The sequence below is a fragment of the Budorcas taxicolor genome, chromosome 17 (genome assembly GCF_023091745.1).
Source record: "Budorcas taxicolor isolate Tak-1 chromosome 17, Takin1.1, whole genome shotgun sequence".
In the NCBI taxonomy this organism is placed as follows: domain Eukaryota; kingdom Metazoa; phylum Chordata; class Mammalia; order Artiodactyla; family Bovidae; genus Budorcas; species Budorcas taxicolor.
This window is the reverse complement of record NC_068926.1, coordinates 12,133,946-12,149,764: the sequence shown is the minus strand read 5'-3', so window position 1 is coordinate 12,149,764 and position 15,819 is coordinate 12,133,946.

Genomic DNA, 15,819 nt, shown 5'->3' with positions numbered 1-15,819 from the left:
ATGAATAAAGCTGCTATAAATACTTATGTGCAGGTTTTTGTGTGGACATAAGTTTGCAACTCTTTTGTATAAATTAGCAAGAGGTGTAATTGCTGGATGGTATGACAAAGAGTATGTTTAGTTTTATAGGCAGCAGCCAAGTCTCTTCCAAAGTGGCTGTGCCATTTTCTAGTCCCATCAGCAATATACGAGAATTCCTGTTGCTCCACACCTACACAGACATTTAGTGTAATTTTTCTGGATTTTGGCCAAGAATGACCAAATAGTTACATTAGTATCTCATTTGCATTTTTCTGATGACAAACGATGTGTAACATCTTTTTCATGTTTATTTTCCTTCTGTTTATCTTCTTTGGTGAGGTATCTCTTTAATTTCTGGCCCATTTAAAAATCATGCTGTTTTTTTTTTCTTCTTACTGTTGAGTTTTAAAAGTTCTCCCTATATTTTGGGTACCAGTCCTTTGTCAGATGTGTGTTTTGCAAATATTTTTTCCCAGTCCATGACTTCTCATTTTCTTGGTGGTGTCGTTTGCAGAGCAGAAGTTTTCAGTTTTAGTAAGTTCTGCTTTTCAGTTCTTTCTTTCATGGATCATGCCTTTGCTACTGTATCTAAAAGTCATCATCATACTCCAGGTCATATAGGTTCTCTCCTATGTTATGTTCTAGAAATAAGTTTTTTGCATTTTATATTTAGGTCTATAATCCATTTTGAGTTAATTTTTGTGAAGGGTGTGGATTTGGGTCTAGATGAATTTTTTTGCATGTGGATGTCCAATTGGTCTAACACCTTTGTTGAAAATATGACTTTTGCTCCATTGTATTGCCTTTGCCCCTTTGTTAGAGATCTGTTGACTGTATTTATATGGGTTTATTTCCTATTTATATAAATACTTTTTATGCCTTAAATAATTTTATTTTTATTCTTTTATTCAGAATTCAGCAAGAAGTCTACTTTGTCCAAGTCTGTTCTCAAGCAGTGCTGTCGCCATGGGGGGAATACGTGAAACGTGGGCTGCAGCTCTGTGTGGTGTTTCTTGAGAGGCTGCTATGAAGTTTTTTAAGTGACAGTGCGTGCTCGCTAAGTCAATTCAGTCGTGTCCAACTCTTTGCAGCCCTATGGACCATAGCCCACAAGGCTCCTCTGTCCATAGGATTTTCCAGGCAAGAGTACTGGAGTGGGTTACCTTGCCCTTCTCCAGCTGATCTTCCCAACCCAGAGACTGAAGCTGCCTCTCTTATGTCTCCTGCATCGGCAGGCAGATTCTCTACTGCTAGCACCACATGCGAAGCCCAGCAAGTGGCAGAGGGTTATGGATAAGAAGTCATCATTATCAACAAGAACAAGAACAAGAACAACCATCAGGGCATCTTTACAGTCCATCTCTGTTTTTGTGTCTGGGAAAATTTAAAGTTTGGAGATAGAGAATTTCTGTATTATTTGTGTGGATATGGGATAAGGTTCTGTCTAGGAGATGGATGTTTGGTTACATACTTCCTTTTGGGGATGCACTGTAGTTTGTTGTTAACTAAAATATTCGGCCAATATTTTTGTCTTTGGGTTGGGCTCAGGCTTTTGGAAGGATGGCTAGATGAATGTCTACTTCAGTTGACATCCCTAAACATTCAGCAGTGTGGTCATGTAAGTTACTACCATGTTGAATCAGCAAAGCAATGCCAACAACATGAACAAGGCATAGAATTCAGATATACTGCCACTACCTGGATCAGTCCTAAAGGAAATCAACCCTGAATATTCACTGGTAGGAACGATGCTGAAGTTGAAGCTCCAGTACTTTGACCACTTGATGTGAAGAACCAACTCATTAGAAAAGACCCTGATGCTGGGAAAGATAGAAGGCAGGAGGAGAAGGGGATGACAGAGGATGAGATGGTTGGATGGCATCACCGACTTGACAGACATGGGTTTGGGCAATCTCCGGGAGATGGTGAAGGACAGGGAAGCCTGGTGTGCTGCAGTCTATGGGATCACGAAGAGTCAGACGTAACTGAGCGACTGAACAACAGCAACCTGGATATTCACTTTCAAACAGATTACATTCCATTTGTAGTTCATGATGAAAAAAATCTCTGTAGATTCTAAATGTTGAGAGTCTATCCATCTGTTGAAGTATAAATGTAAATGTTATTGCCAGAGTGAAATGCACCAATACTTAATGATTGTACAAATTAAAATTATTAGAATAATCAGAATATTTCAAATAATAAATGTATAAGGAAATAGATCAAAAGTAAAGATTAATATTAAGATAGAACATGTTGGCTAGATAACTTTAAAAAGAATATTATATCCTCTTAGAGCCAGTGAATATTTATAAAATTTAAATAGTACAAGAAAGAATAATAGAAATCATAGCACAGAGGTTAGAATTAATCTTTGAAGTTGTATTACTATTCAAATATTACTGAAAATAATCTTTAAAACTATTCTTATTGTACAGTATTTTTTAGTTATTTAATTCTGTTTAGGCCATGAATCATTCAGGAAAAAATTATCTTTAGAAATTCTTCATATCTTGAAGGATGGATAAAAAGTAAAATGTTAAGTCTGACCTATTCAATTTGACAAGGTGGGAAAACAACCCAAATCATGTACACTATCTGTACTAAACCATCTTTGATCTAGACATAACAAAGAATATACAGAAAGGGAGACAGCGTTAAACAAAAATGAAGAACTCCTAAATATGCCCCTCTACCAACCTCAGTTGAAAGAAAATCTATTTAGTTTCACACATGACGTGTATGGTGAACACAGGAGCAATCCATCAGCTGACAGTTTCGAGGAATTGTTCTTCTTATGTTAAATTTTAAGTAATTGACTAGTGGTTTTAATGAAAAATTGTAGTAAAAACTACTTTGGGGGCAAAATCCAAAGATTCTGACATCTAAGAAATTCAGCCTATGGTGGTGACCTAAGGGTTTGGTCTTAGATTTGGCTGAATATTGATTTTCACATTTGTTTATTTTGTGTTACCACATAATTTGGTGCATATCTACTTTTTTTTAGAGCACTACACCTTCCCTGTTGGAGAAGGTCTTGAGAGCCCCTTGGACTGCAAGGAGATCCAACCAGTCCATTCTAAAGGAGATCAGTCCTGGGTGTTCATTGGAAGGACTGATGATAAAGCTGAAACTCCAGTACTTTGGCCACCTCATGCGAAGAGTTGACTCATTGGAAAAGACCCTGATGCTGGGAGGATTGGGGGCAGGAGGAGAAGGGGATGACAGAGGATGAGATGGCTGGATGGCATCACCAACTTGATGGATGTGAGTCTGAGTGAACTCCAGGAGTTGGTGATGGACAGGGAGGCCTGGCATGCTGCGATTCACGGGGTCGCAAAGAGTCGGACACAACTGAGCAACTGAATTGAACTGAGAATCTTCCCTGCTATATAATAATAATAAAAAAAGAATGAGCTCATAGTGCTACTAATGAGATAGAACATCTTTCCTCTGTTTTGTTATTGAGTCACTTTGTGATTTTTTTCCTTCTCTGAAATGTTTGTTTTTGTTCATTTTGTTTTTGTTTCATTTTTGTTCATTTCTTAGGAGGTGATGGTTATCTTTTCTTACAGTTTTGTAAGAGTTCTTAAATTTTGTTTATCTGTGTTTTATCATTCATTTTGTAGCTTTTGTTTCTCTACTCTTCTTTTGATGAACAGTAATTTAAATTTTAATTTGTCAATTTTATTGGTATATTTTGTTTCAAAAGTTCTTTCCTAACATGAGGTTAGAAGGGTATTCACCTATATTTTTTTCTAAAAGTTTTGAACTTTAGCCCTTCATATCTAAATCTTCAATCAGTTGAAAATTTTATTTTCTGTGTATCTGTATTATGACAAGGATCAAATTTTATTTCCATTTGAATAACCAATTCTTTCAGTACTAGTCACTGAATAGTCTGTTTCAGTGATCTTCATTGTCGTCTCTGGCATAAATCAAGCTCCGATCTGTGTGTGAGTCTGCTTTTGGCCTCTCTTCCATTGATCAATTTATTTATTCATGTAAAAATACTAAATTTTAAAACTACCATGGATTTATAATGTCTTGATTTTGGTGCAAAAAGTGTGTTCCTAACTTGTTCTCTTCAACAGTATCTTGACTATTTGTAAGCTTTGCTTCTCCTTGATAATTTAAAAGTTGGATTGTCAATTTATTTGAAAATTCTGCAGTGATTTTTGTTTCTTGAAGTAAACTTTACATACCATAAAACACAGAATTTTAATGTACAATTCAATGAGTTTTGAAAAGTGTATAACCAAAAGTGTACAAGTGTATTGTTTAGTTGCTAAGTTGTATCTAACTTTTTTGCAACCTCATGGACTGTAGTCCCCCAGGTTCCTCTGTCCATGGGATTTTCCAGGCAAGAATACTGGAGCGGGTTGCCAGTGCCTCCTCCAAGGGATCTTCCCCACCCAGGGGTTGAACTTTGCATCTCTGGCATCTCTTACATTGGCGGATGGGTTCTTTACCCCCGAGCCACCTGGGAAGCCACATAGCCATATATAGCCAGTAGCCAATCAAGATGTAGAATGATTCTCTCACCTCAGAAAGTTCCCTTGTGATCCCTTTCAGTTCCTCTCTACTTGCCAGAAGCAAGCATTGTTCTGGTTTTCTACTATCATTAGTTTTGTGTGTTGTTGGAATCTTAAATAAATTCATTTGGCATGTACTCTTTTCTGACTCTTTTGTGCAACATGTTTTTGAGATTTATTCATGTTTTGTGTATATCTGTACACAAGTACTTGTTTTCTAAAATTGTTGGGTAATTTTCCATCACGTGGATGTCTCACAATTTGTTAGTCCATTCTCATGCTGATGGTCATTTGGGTTTTCAGTTTTTGGCTACAATTCATAAAGCTGCCCTAAACATTCATTTTGTATGGACTTATATTTTCCTCTCTCTTGGTAACTACCTAAAAATGGAGTTGGAGGGTGATATAGCATAGAAATATGTTTAGATTTATAAGAAACTTCCAAATAATTTCCTAAGTAGTTGTGTCGTTTTACATTCCCACAAGCAACGCATGAGCGTTCCGGTTGCTCACATCCCTGCCCGATGTTTAGGAGTATCAGTCTTTTCAATTTTGGCCATTTTAGTGGGTGTGAGGTCATATCTCATTGCGTTTTCTTACACATCACGCTGGTGAGTAGTAATGCTGTGCACCTTGTGTTTATTGTTCATTTGTAGATGTTTGTTTCTTTTTTAGGAAGCAAAGGCAAGTTTTGCTCTTTATTATTATTATAATTTTGTTGTCCTGGGTCTTTGTTGCTGTGTGCATGCTTTCTCTAGTTGCAGCATGTGGGGGCTAGTCTTCTTTGGGCCTTTGGGCTTCTCATTGCTGTGGCTTCCCTTGTTGTGGAGCACAGGTTCTAGGTGCATGGGTTTCAGTAGTTGCGGCTTGCAGGCTCTGGAGCACAGCCTCAGTAGTTGTGGCACATGGGCTTAGCTGCTGCTCAGCATGTGGAATCTTCCCAGTCCAGGGATCGAACCCATGTCCCCTGCATTGGCCGGCAGATTGCTATCCTCTGTACCACCAGGAAAGTCCTGTAGATGTTCTTTTGTGAAGTGTCTGTTCAAGTTTTTGCCTATTTATTACGTTGGAATTGTGTCTTGATATTATTGAGTTGTATGAGTTCCTTCTGTATTCTGGATAGAAGATCTTTGTCATATACTTGTCTTGTGAATAGTTTCTCCCAATCTGTGGTTTTGAGTTTATTTTCGTAACAGTTTTCATTAGCAGTTGAGTGCTGCTAATTTTGAATTGCCTGTGATTTTGTTCATTTTCAACAGCCTTTATTCTAATCATTTGGGACATGTTCACTTGACAAAGAGTTCTAGCTTGACAGTTTCTCCCTTCAGCAGTTTAAAAATATAATTTCATTGTCCTCTGACTTCTATTATTTCTGATATGAACTCTGCCATGGCTTGTGTTGTTGTATATTATGTACTTTTTTTCTCTATTATATTTTCTCTTTAACTTCAGTTGTCAGCAGTTTGACTACCATGTACCTAGATTTTGTTCCCTTTGCATTTATTTGGGGATCACAAAGCTTTTTGGAGCTATAAGTTGATGTTTTCCACCACAGTTGTAAAATTTTGGCCACTATTTTTTCACATATATGTATATGTGTATATATATGGGCTTCCCAGGTGGTGCTAGTGGTAAAGAACCTGCCTGCCAATGTAGGAGACAAGAGAGACATGGGTTCACTCCCTGGGTCAGGAAGAGAGCATGGCAACCCATCCCAGTATTCTTGCCTGGAGAATCCCATGGACAGAGGAGCCTGGCAGGCTACAGTCCATGGGATCACATAGAGTTGGATATGACTTAGCAGCATGCACTCACATATGTATATATGTATAAATCTATCTATCTCTATATATAATTATTTTTTCCTTTGTCTTCTCTCCTCCATCTGGGACTCTAGTTACACTTTATGCATTAGACCATTTTATATTGTCCTTCAGGTCACAGTTAATTTTTCTCAAGTACTTTCTCTTTGCTCTGTTGGATAATTCTTGTTGATTTGCCTTCATTTTAACTTTATTCTACAGTCTCCAATATATACTTTTAAGCCCTTCTGGGAATTAAAAAAACAATGTGTGTGTGTGTGAAAGTTGCTCAGTCATGTCTAACTCTTTGTAATCCCATGGACTGTAGCCCGCCAGGCTCCTCTGTCCATGGGATTCTCCAGGCAAGAATACTGGGATGGGTGGCCATTCCTTTCTCCAGGGGATCTTCCTGACCCAGCGATCGAACTGGGGTCTCACATTGCAGGCAGATTCCTTACCATCTGAGCCACCAGGGAAGCCCTTTGAAAAAATATATTAGCATGATTTACAGTTATGAGGCTTCCGTTCAGCTCTTCCTTTACAGTTTCTATTTCTTTGCTGCAATTTCTCATGTGCTTACTTATCATGATCCTCTTTTCCATAAAAATATGAACAAATTTATAATACCTATCTTAAAATGCGTATCTGCTAATTCTAAAATCCAGATCAGATCTGTGTTTATTGCCTGCTGTTTTTCTTGGTTATAAGTCATAGTTTTCCAATTTTTCATATATCTAATAATTCACTATTGTATGCTGGGCATTGTTATGATCCACTTTGGAGAGGTTGGATTTTTTTTTTTTTTGAATGCTGTTGAGTACTATGTTATAAGACATAACAAGTTACTGGCAAATCTTTTTGGTTTTGACAAGTGTGCTTTGATTTTTTTCCCCCTATATCACAATTATTTGTGAAAATTTAAAAAATCTCTCATATATTTATACACACCTATTTGTATGAAGTTGAAATGTCTTGTACCACTTGAAGAAATTATTATATTCTATTATTCTTTCTACATATGTTCTATTTCTTTAATTACCTTGTGACCCCCCCCACCCCCAGGGACGGATCTTCATTTTATAGCTTTTCACAGTCACATGATGTGACACACAGCTGGCTTTCAATAAAAGTTATTATTTTAATGAATATGAAGGATATCTTGAGGTGGTCCTTTGGGCTTTGCTCCAGTATTTCTTCCATAGTTAGATTTATTCCAATGTTATGAGCATTAAACACTGAGTTCATTCATTCATTCACTCACATATATCCACTGATCTGTTCATTCACCAAATATTTGTTGAGGACCTACTATATTCCAGTTCTTATTCTGATGCTGTGATTACAGCAGTGAATAAGTTGAACAATGTTCACACTCTCATAGAAGTTAGGAGTTTGTGGTTTTTGACAGTTTAGCCTAGTTACTCCATGGTATTGCTTCCTTGGCATCCATTTTGTTTGGCCAACCAGCCTTCAAGAGCCTTCAGTTCAGTTCAGTCACTCAGTCTTGTCCGACTCTTCGTGACCCCATGAACTGCAGCACGTCAGGCCTCTCTGTCCATCACCATCTCCCGGAGTTCACTCAAACTCACGTTCATCGAGTCAGTGATGCCATCCAGCCATCTCATCCTCTGTCGTCCCCTTCTCCTCCTGCCCCTAATCCCTCCCAGCATCAGAGCATTTTCCAATGAGTCAACTCTTCGCATGAGGTGGCCAAAGTACTGGAGTTTCAGCTTTAGCATCATTCCTTCCAAAGAAATCCCAGGACTGATCTCCTTTAGAATGGACTGGTTGGATCTCCTTGCAGTCCAAGGGATTCTCAAGTCTTCTCCAACACCACAGTTCAAAAGCATCAATTCTTCGGTGCTCAGCTTTCTTCACAGTCCAACTCTCACATCCATACATGACCACAGGAAAAACCATAGCCTTGACTAGACGGACCTTTGTTGGCAAAGTAATGTCTCTGCTTTTCAATATGCTATCTAGGTTGGTCATAGCCTTTCTTCCAAGGAGCAAGCGTCTTTTAATTTCATGGATGCAATCACCATCTGCAGTGATTCTGGAGCCCCCCAAAATAAAGTCTGACACTGTTTCCACTGTTTCTCCATCTATTTCCCATGAAGTGATGGGGCCAGTTGCCATGATCTTCATTTTCTGAATGTTAAGCTTTAAGCCAACTTTTTTCACTCTCCTCTTTCACTCTCATCAAGAGGCTTTTTAGTCTTTTTAGTTCCTCTTCACTTTCTGCCATAAGGGTGGTGTCATCTGCATATCTGAGGTTATTGATATTTCTCCCAGCAATCTTAATTCCAGCTTGTGCTTCTTCCAGCCCAGTGTTTCTCATGATGTACTCTGCATATAAGCAGGGTGACAATATAAGCAGGGTGACAATATACAGCCTTGACACACTCCAGCCTTGACACACTCCTTTTCCTATTTGGAAGCAGTCTGTTGTTCCATGTCCAGTTCTAACTGTTGCTTCCTGACTTACATATAGGTTTCTCAAGAGGCAGGTCAGGTGGTCTGGTATTCCTATCTCTTTCAGAATTTTCCACAGTTTATTGTGATCCACACAGTCAAAGGCTTTGGCATAGTCAATAAAGCCTTGCTGCTGCTAAGTCACTTCAGTCGTGTCCGACTGTATGTGACCCCATAGACGGCAGCCCACCAGGCTCCCCCATCCCTGGGATTCTCCAGGCAAGAACACAGAAGTGGGTTGCCATTTCCTTCTCCATTGCATGAAAGTGAAGAGTGAAAGTGAAGTCGCTCAGTTGTGTCCGACCCTCAGCGACCCCATGGACTGCAGCCTTCCAGGCTCCTCTGTCCATGGGATTTTCCAGGCAAGAGTACTGGAGTGGGGTGCCATTGCCTTCTCCCAATAAAGCCTTACATGGACACTATTCCCTTTATGTAAGAGCATGCCCTAGATAACAGAATCAGAAGTAATTTTAAGTTCTTGATATGACTTCCCCAAGAGCCCTTGTGATAAACAGTCTTCCCGACCTCCCAAGACCTTCCAGGACTGTTCTTTTTTTTGCTTCTTAGGTAAGACCCCTGTGGAGCTTACTGAAATGCTGCTGCTTCTGATTTGAATTGACCAATCTGATTTTAGCCTGGAAACCTCGAAGCACAACCTCAAACCCCGTGGGTGCACAGTAAAGGCTGGTGCCCCAGATTCCATCCCTTTCTCTGCTTGCACCCTGGCCTCCCAGTGAGGCCCCTCAAAACGTCCTGTGTACTTCCTCCAGGACCTGTGAGCAATGAAATACTTTATTTTAATTTAGCTTCTGGTCTGCTGCTGCTTGTCATCTGGCATCCTGCACTCTACTCTACAAACATTAATTTAACCTTTGCTAATTAATAAATAGGCTTCCCTGGTGGTTCAGAAAGTAAAGAATCTGCCTGCTGTGCAGGAGACCAGGGTTCAATCCTTGGGTCAGAAAGATCCTCTGGAGAAGGGAATGGCAATCCACTCCAGTCTTCTTGCCTGGAGAATTCCATTGACAGAGGAGCCTGGCAGGCTACAGTCCCTGGGGTCACAGAGCTGGACACGACTAACAATTAACAAATGGTAATTTAATTATTTCAAATAAGTATTCCCTGATAAAAAGAGAATGAACAAGTAACTTCATAGATAAACTGGGTATTCTATGAAGATAAAGAATAAAGAAGGTAGTTATTGTGACGAAGATGCATGTGTATTCTTAACAATAGAGGTGTGAGGAAAGGCCTGTCTCAGTAGGTGATATCTGAGCAAAGATCTTAAGCAATCAATCAAGCCCTGATTTGTAGCATTTGCCAATACCTATGGTGTCAGGAAGATCTCCTTGAGGAGGGCATGGCAACCCACTCCAGTATTCTTGCCTGGAGAATCACATGGACAGAGGAGCCTGGCAGGCTATAGTCCATAGGGTTGCAGAGTTGGACACGACTGAAGCAGCTTAGCATGCATACACATGGTGTAAATGCTTCCACTGTGGCTGAGTTCAAGCTGCCAATGTGACATCAATGAAGGTGGAATTGGGAAAAGATGTCAGTAGTACAATGTTATATAGCAATTCCATCATTCAGTTATAATAGATGTAAATAACACCTAGAGGCTGGGTAACAGTGAAATGAAGTAAAATACATTATAAAAGGTGAAGTAGTAAAATGAATACAATACAATGAAGTTTAATTTTTAATAATGGCTGTGTTTAATGACAAGCTTGTAAAATTCTTAAAAATTTAATAACTGGCACTTGCAAACCTGTGTAAACTGGCTCCAGCATACTACTGTGGGAGGGTAACTGGCCCGAGAGAACCTTCGGACAGCCCTCTGCAATATTACCTGGGTGCCCTTCAGCCAATACCCCTGCTCTGCAGCATAACTTTCAGACCTTTGCACGGAGTCCTGGAGGGATCTGTACAAGGGTCCTCATCAAAGATTGCAGGATAGGAAATTGGAAGCAGCATGAAGGTTTAATCCTAGGGAAATGGAAAGCTATCGTGCAGTGGACACGTCATCTGGCACGATGTCTCTGTTCACTGCAGACACGAACATTCACCCAACAACACTTCGTATTTGTCAAGGGCACACACATTAAGGCATATTCCAAACCTGCTGGAGTAGGAGGCGATGTGCCTAAAGAAAGTAGTGAGCTTTGGGATAGCCCCTGGAAGGAAGAAATATAGACTTGAATAAAATAAAATCAGAATTGGGCTTCATTCTGATCAATGAGGACAGCTGGCCTTGATCTGAAGGGTCTGGGTTTCTGACCTCTCCATGGCCCAGGTGCAGAAGGAGGGCCTGTGAAATGTGAGTGGATGTGCTATACAGAACTTATAAGCAGAAATTTTTGAGTCATCCTGTATGTCCACCATGCTCGCTTTTCTCTCTGTCATGAGAATAATGTTGTCTCAGACTGGGGATTCCTCAACCTGGATCCTGCAGTAAAGAGATTATGAAGTAGAACCACATCCAAAGTCAATACATAACACAAGTGAGAAATCTACTTTGTTGTGAGCCATTGAAACTTGGCGTGGTTTCTGATTGTTGTGTTATGTAGCCTAATCTTAGTGATACAAAATAATTATCTTAAAAATGCTTGTCATTAAATATGGCTATTTTTAACTGACACATAATGTATCTGACACATAGTATAAAATAGATAAATAAGATCTTGAGGGAGTGTGGCTGTTGAAGAAAGACTGAAATAGAATTACAATTCTGGGGTAGCAAAGCTAAACTTGAGTACTTCCTGGCATGGCAAAGAATTGGACATGACTTAGTGACTGAGCACCTCAGTTTACAGGGATAGAATAAAATTTCAAAGACAGTTAACAGGACTAGATTCTAATATCCACAGAAGTGCAATTATAATCTTTTCCTCTACAGTTCGCCTCATTTTTACCCAAGGTAATCATAGTAAAACTAATTTATTTGTATGAAACTTGGCCTGATCATTTATATAAATGCAGCTACAATAGTAATTTACCGTACAAGTTCTTCTCAAGACTGATTTGTTAGTAATAAGATTGCTCAAGTTTCTGAATTCTGGAGGGATTGGAAAGGGAGAAAAAGTAACTGTTTCATCTTTGTTCCCCAAAATATATCTTACCAGCTCATTGGTAGCCTCAGAGAAGATTTCACTAAATCTAGGAAAAACATTAAAGATGTTCTGATTTTTTTTTTTTTTTTTTTTAGCATTTTGAAAGGGAATAGGTGAGGTTTGGGAAATTGGTTTAAAAAAAGGGAGGTGAGCTTTGAACTTTTGGAGCCACACCTGTGGCCCGGCAGCAGAAATTTGCAAGAGAAAGACAGTTGTTTCCAATTCCCCAAAGAACAGGATTGCAGCCTGGATGATAAAGAGGTTGACTTGCCCTTCCAACTACATTTTCTCCAATTTGCTTATTTCCCTCTGGGCATATAGTTTATTTTAGTTTGGAAGAGAGGGCCTGCCTGAAAAAATTTTCCTATCAGGCTCTGATTATCAGCTACCAATTTGGCCGAATTTCAGATCATAAAAGTTATTAAACTCTTTCAAATATCTTGTCAGGTTTTGGCTAGGACAAGCAGTAAATATTTCTGGCAGTATTAAACAACCTCATTAATTTTTAGTTTACTTTGGCTTTTTAAGAGAACTAAGCGAACAGTTTTACCAGAAAGATCCCTGAGTCCCAGCAACTTTGGGAGGGATAGGAAGAGTTTTTCCTCAGAGGGTAGGTAAGAGGGCACTGAAGAATTTGCACGTGACATTTGAGGACAATTTCTTTTCCAATACCCCAGGAAATTACAACTGCAACATTGGTTTCTGGGCAAGTGTTCTGATGATGAAACCTTGGAGATGTCATGGGTGAGAACTAGGAGTTGCCTAGGTGCCTTTTGCCTCTTTAATTTTTCATTAGTCTTTTATAAGTTTCTATGCACCAATTAAAATAGGCATCCCATTCTATTTGTTCAGCTTGGGATCCCCTGTTTTTCAGTGCATTTTTTATTTTATTTTTAAAAATTATTTATTTTAATTAGAGGTTAATTATGTTACAATAATATTGTGGTGGTTTTTGCCATTCATCGACATGAATCAGCCATGGGTGTACCACCCCCCCCCCCCCCCCCCCGCCCCGGTCACGAACCCCTCTCTGACCTCCCTCGCCCTCCCATCCCTCTGGGTTGTCTCAGTGCCCCGGCTTTGAGTGCCCTGTTTCATCCATTGAACTTGGACTGGTCATCTGTTTCACATATGGTAATATACGTTTCAGTGCTATTCTCTCAAATCATCCCACCCTCGCCTTCTCCCTCAGAGACTCATCAAGAAAAAAAGGGAGAAGAATCAAATCAACAAAATTAGAAACGAAAATGGAGAAATCGCAACAGACAACACAGAAATACAAAGGATCATGAGACCACTATCAGCAACTGCTGCTGCTGGTGCTAAGTCGCTTCAGTCGTGTCTGACTCTGTGCGACCCAATAGACGGCAGCCCATCAAGCTCCGCCGTTGCTGGGATTCTCCAGACAAGAACACTGGACTGGGTTGCCACTTCCTTCTCCAATGCATGAAAGTGAAAAGTGAAAGTGAAGTCGCTAAGTCGTGTGCGACCCTCAGCGACCCCATGGACTGCAGCCTACCAGGCTCCTCCGCCCATGGGGTTTTCCAGGCAAGAGTACTGGAGTCGGGTGCCATCGCCTTCTCTATCAGCAACTATATGCCAATAAAATGGACAACTTGGAAAAAATGGATGAATCCTTAGAAAAGTATAACCTTCCAAAACTGATCTAGGAAGAAATGGAAAATCAAGTGCATTTAAAAAAATGTGTGTGCTCAGACCCTAAGTTGTGTCCCACACTTTGAGACCCCATAGACTGTAGCCTACCAGGTTCCTCTGTCCATGGAATTTTCCAGGCAAGAATACTGGAGTGGGTTGCCATTTCTTACTCCAGGGGATCTTCCCAACCCAGGGATCGAACCCACCGCTCCTGCATTGGCAGGAGGACTTTTTTTTTAACCACTTGAGCCACCTGGGAAACCCCTTTAAATGAGTGATCTTGTCTAACTGGAGTAAAACTTGTCCATCTTTGTAGACATCCACGGCTTTTGACATCATTGTTCCAGACAGGTGGGCCAAAAGTTGCAGAGCCTAACTCTTTGAATACAAAGGATCCCATTATCAGTTTGCCTTTATCTACATGAAACAAGACAAATGAACATGTGATTATATTGGAAAGAACCAAGAAATGTTACTGCACGCTGGCCTAAAGAAATCCTTGGTGTACCACTACCATTTCCTGTGGAACTCTGGACATGGGAAAGGACTGAACCAGTAAACCCCAAGGACTGGGAATGTGGACTGATTCAAAACAGAATGGAGAACTGCAGCTGCCACCAAGTTCCCAGTGTGACTTCTGGGGATGGATTGCAAAGAAATGGGGTATTGTGGACTAAACCACTGACAGTTCCCAAGGTGGAATATTAGCTGTGTTATCCACTCAAAAACCTGGGGATTTCAGTCTGAAAGGCTAGGGGCTTGGGTCTAGGCAGAATTGTCTGCCAGTTCAACTGGGCTCCAGGCTGAATCATGCAGCAGTTCAAGTTGACCTGTCCAGTAAAGGAAAACCAATTAGACCAGGAACTTGAATGCAAGAAGAGCAGGACTCAAAACAAGAGGAACGCAGCAAAGGGCCCCTTGGAAATGATGTAAGACAGAGAACTCAAAAGCGTTCTCTGGCTGCCACACCTGTGTTTCTCATTGTCCCCAGATGTTGATCACGTCACTGCCACCCAATCTGTTAAAAAGCAAAATCCAACTGAGTACATTTGAAAATCTAATTGGCTTTATTCAGCAATTCATGAATCAAGCAGCATCCCTTCTAGTGCACACAAGGGTGCTTCACAGAGTTCTACTAAATTGGGAGGTTTTTATAAGCAGAAGGAGGGCAGGGCAAATAAATTATTAGCAAAAGACAAGACAGACTTGTTTCAGGCCAGGTCATCTTCTTGGGGAAAAGGAAGGGCAGGGTTTTATCACACTGGTCACCTCACTAGTGCATACCAGGAAATTTCAGGCTGTCTCTTTAAATGCCAGGATCCTGGGAGAGGTTGAAACTACAGTTGAGTTTCGGTTTGCTGTCCTGTGGGATGGCCGCGCCTTGGGCCTGTTATTTCTTTTTTTTATTGTTATACAGACATGTTTGGAAAATATGCATATATCCCTCTTTCCACCAGTCACCTTTATCAAATCTTTATCTTACTCTGTACTTAGTTCAGGTAGGAATTTTTAAAGAAATACAGCATTACAGATACAGATGCTGTCTTATGTGTATCCCTCTATGATCTCATTTCTTCCTTCCACAGAGATAACCATTATTCTGAATTTGTTGTTAATTATTTTCAAGCTATTTTTGTTTTGTAGCTATGTGCATGTGTATGAAATATATAGCATTGTTTCACATGTTAAAAAATTTTAAAATACACACATTGTTCTATATGTATACATATAATGTACAAATTATTCGGAAACATTTCTTTTTGTACAAAATTAGTTTTTGGAGATTTGTCCTTGCTAGGCATACTAGTTCATTTATTCATTTATCCACTACCCTAAATGGCTTCTATCGTAGCAATACCATGGTGAATCCATACTCATTTTAATAGATATTTTTCAACTTTCACTACCATAAACAAGGATGCCATGGAAATTCTCAATTTGTCTCATTTCTTTAGGGAATGTGCTTAGAAATGGAATCTCTGGTTCATACATCCTAAGTATCTTTAACTTTACTATCCAATACAGTGTCAGATCTACTAGAGATAGTCCAATTGTTCTCTAAAAATGTTTATTTCTCCATATCCTCATCAACACTTGAGGTTATTAGAATTTTTAATTTTTTGTCAAAGTGGGTGAATACAAAATGCATTTTCTTATTTTACTATGATTTTCCTGATTAACTGTGAAGTTGATATTTTCATATTTTATTGACTATTT